This window comes from Hylobates moloch, unplaced genomic scaffold, assembly GCF_009828535.3.
Source record: "Hylobates moloch isolate HMO894 unplaced genomic scaffold, HMol_V3 SCAFFOLD_11, whole genome shotgun sequence".
Lineage (NCBI taxonomy): Eukaryota > Metazoa > Chordata > Mammalia > Primates > Hylobatidae > Hylobates > Hylobates moloch.
Genome location: NW_026652286.1, coordinates 58,409,750 through 58,413,502, shown reverse-complemented (window position 1 = coordinate 58,413,502; position 3,753 = coordinate 58,409,750). Strand labels below are relative to the sequence as shown.

At 41.4% G+C, this 3,753-nt stretch overlaps 1 non-coding gene across 1 annotated transcript; it reads right to left on the bottom strand.

Moving 5' to 3' along the window:
• Positions 1-1,730: 1,730 nt before the first annotated feature.
• LOC116477632 (U6 spliceosomal RNA) lies at positions 1,731-1,838 on the bottom strand. Its single transcript, XR_004250574.1, has one exon. It is a non-coding gene; the product is annotated as a U6 spliceosomal RNA (small nuclear RNA).
• Between the last annotated feature and the right edge of the window lie 1,915 nt (positions 1,839-3,753).

Here is a 3,753-nt window from a genome sequence, read left to right as displayed (position 1 = left end):
GTTTATTCGTTTTTTACAACCTGAAGACTAAAAATATTTTATACTTATTTTAAGTTACATTTCCTTATGTACCCATGAGACTGAACATTGTTATATGCTTATTGACCACTTACATTTCTTCCTCTGTTTAATTACCTTTTCAATTCCTTGGTTCATTTTTTAATAGTTTAGTTTAATTTGTGTTTTATATTCATTGATAAGTACTCTTTATGTATTAAGGATATTAATCTTCTGTTGCATATTTGGCAAGTAATCTGACCTTTTCATTCTTTAACTTTTGCTTATAGTATTTTTGTTGTATATTTCTGGTTTTTTAATTGAGATTTTATTTGGTTTATAGATCAATTTTTATTTTGTTTTTAAGACAGGGTCTCACTCTGTCGCCCATGCTAGAGTGGAGTGGTGTGATCTCGGCTAACTACAACCTCTGCCTCCTAGGTTCAAGCGATTCTCATGCCTCAGCCTTCTGAGTAGCTGGGATTACAGGCATGTGTCACCACGCCGGCTAATTTTTGTATTTTTAGTAGAGACAGGGTCTCACCATGTTGGCCAGGTTGGTCTCGAACCCCTGATCTCAAGTGATCTGCCCACCTTGACCTCCCAAAGTGCTGGGATTACAGGCATGAGTCACCACACCCACTCTTTTAGATCAATTTGAGGAGAACTGACACCTTCACATTATTGATCCTCCATCCAGGAAATGGTACATCTCTCCCATTATTTGTTGTTGTTTAGTGAAGTCATAAAGAATATTTATTCCTAGATTTAAGTATTTTTATTTTCTAAAACTTCCCGTTCTCTTTATTTGGGAATTAATGCAAGATTTTTACGAACTTTTTAAATATTGGGCTTCAAAAACTACTTAGACAACTGTAGGTTTGCTAGTTTCTCACCTTGTCACTGTTCCTTGTATATAGCATCTTCTTTTCTTAAATTTAATTTTCCTTCATGGCTCACTGCAGCCTTGACTTCCTGGTATTAAGTGATCCTCCCACCTCAGCCCCCTAAGTAACTAGGACTACAGGCACGTGCTACCACACCCAGTTAATTTTTGTATTTTTGGTAGATACAGGGTTTCCCTGTGTTGCCCAGGCTGGTCTTGAACTCCTGAGCTCAAGCAATCTACCCTCCTTGGCCTCCCAAAGTACTGGGATTACAGGTGTGAGCCACCACCCCGGCCTAGTTTCCTATTTCCATTTTGAGGTGCCTGACTTAATGTTCTACAAGCAGTAATCAGTTTAAATTTTGTGGACCAACTAGGTAAAGCAGTTAATTATAATTATGCTATCATCATGCATGAATATACATTAGAGTGATGCAAATGCTTTATTTGAGGTCTTTAAATTTTTATGTCCACTAAATTAAAGATTGAGTAGCAAATCGAAATTAAAACTAGAGGAAAAGTCAAAGTTCAGCTTCTAGCTAGAGTTGTTATAGCAACTCCAGGAAATAAATCTGCATACACAGAAGAGAGAGCAAGAGGAAATAACTGTTGATCTCTAATATGAGCTCTAGGCAATTGTTTTTCTACTTCTTCAATACTTTCATGTTGAGATGACTAGAATTATGATTCTTTCTTTCATGTATTCCATTACATTCTCTGTCATATTTTTCTCTTGAAATCTGTCTCAGGAAAAGCCAACTTTCTGAAGGAGACAGAATCATCATGCCTTCACATTCCTAAAGATGGGGTAACCTGGGTTTGTTCTTTCTCTCGTATTACATGTATGTTTAATATGGAATACTTCATGACTTTGTGTGTCATTCTTGTGCAGGGGCCATGCTAATCTTCTCCGTATCATTCCAATTTTTAGTATATGTGCTGCCGAAGCCAGCACAGGGTTTGTTCTTTCTGATCCCATTTGGTTCATTCATTCATTCAACAAATATTCATTGAGCATTTATGACACTGGTTTTCAACCTGGTTACATAATAAAACCACGCAGGGAACATTTCCAAAATACCATTACCAGGTTTCACCCATAGATTAATGGAGCCCAGGCCAGGCCTGTACATTTCTAAAGCTCCTCAAGCAATTATGATGCATATGAGGGTTGAACACAGCTGCCCCATGATATATATTAGGTCCTGTGCAAACAAGAGGGGATGCAAATAAAAATAAATAATTGCTAACATTTATTGAGAGTGCACACTGTATGTCAGGCACTATTCTCAGTTCCTTATGTGTTTTAACACATTTAATCCTCTCAACAACCCTAGAAGATAAGTATTATTCACTGTTTATAGATAAGAAAACTGAGGCACAGTGAGGCTAAGTAACTTGTCCAAGGTAACACATCTAGGAAGTGGCAGAGTCAGGTCCTGGAGTCCATCCTCTCTTTTCTATGGCCCATCCACAGTATCATAGTCGAGTAAATAATGAAAAGACAGGAGATATGTATCAAGAAGAACACCTAAAGTGACAGGTGGAGGAAGAAGATAGGGTCAGGAAGGCTTCCTGTAGGAGGTGGCACTTCAATTAAATAGAGGAAAAATGGAAACCAGAGAGCAAAGTGGGGAATAGAGTTTCTCAGATTCCTTCATCCCTTGTCTTGCTACACAACCTGCCTCCCCTAGTCCTAGGAGCTCTGTCCTCCCTCTTCTCCACACTAAAAACACTAGAATGCCCTCAGTCATCCTTAATATGCCTAACATTTCAACTGGGAAGTCTGAAGTCATGCACAATTACTCATGCAATTTTTCCTCCAGACAATAGGCCCTTCTGTGTGCTTCTCATTGAAATATATAAAGCTTCACTTTGTTGTTTTAAAAAAGTCTTTGTTGTAGAAACAATTCACAAATGTGTCAAACACACATTGGTTCCCCACCCCCTTCTCTGTCCCCTCACCTGATTGGGATGCTAGCTTGCCAGGGACGTGTGCCCACTTGCCGACTCTGCCCAGAATGGAAGCTAGCCCTGCATTTCACATCACTTCTAACCAAGTAGGGCTCTAAGTTTAAGTTTGAGGTTAACCTCAGGGGGCATTTAGCCACACCTGCCACCCCCTCTGCCTGGCCTTGTGGGTGGGAACAGACTTCTGTTGGAGAAAGAGAAATGCTTGATGCTGCTAATTAACTGTGGGAGGAAAGGAAGCCCTCTCCAGACACCAAAAATACCAAAGAAGAACATTATAAAAAGCAGCCTTTGTACCAGCCAGCCACATCATTCAGCCCAGCCCAGGCTGGGGCTGGAGGGAAAAATAACAACTCTCGCAGCCACTAAGTTCCTGCATCCCAAGTGGGCACCTCAGGAGGTCATGCCCTGAGTGAATGTCTGCTAGAGGAGGGGGTTCCAGGACTGTGGCGGGAGTCTGGCTGCCTTCCCAGCTGGCCTTTGGCAAACCACAGGAAGCTGCCTGAAGCTGGCATGTTTATAAGGTGACTTGTGAGACTTCCTTAGAATAGCAACAGGCCTGTTTCATAACTTAAAAGCCAAAGAGTGTGTGTCCATGGAGGTATGAGGTGGAGCTGCAGGACCTTACTTTGGAGTCTGGGTAATCTCACTAAGGCAGGTTGCTTTCCCACCCTGTGCTTATCAATTTAGGGGCTGATCCTCACTCTGCAGATGGGACTATCTTAAACAGAGAAGTGTCACCTTCCAGCCAGCCCAAATCCCTGAGGCTTGATTGCTACAGGGTTGAACTGAGTTTGAGTATCTGGGAGACTCAGGGTCCAGTGGGGAGTCTGTTGGGGAGGGCTGGGGTTGCTTCGAGAACTGGGATTTGTTCACAAGTAGGAGGGCAGTCAGGATGT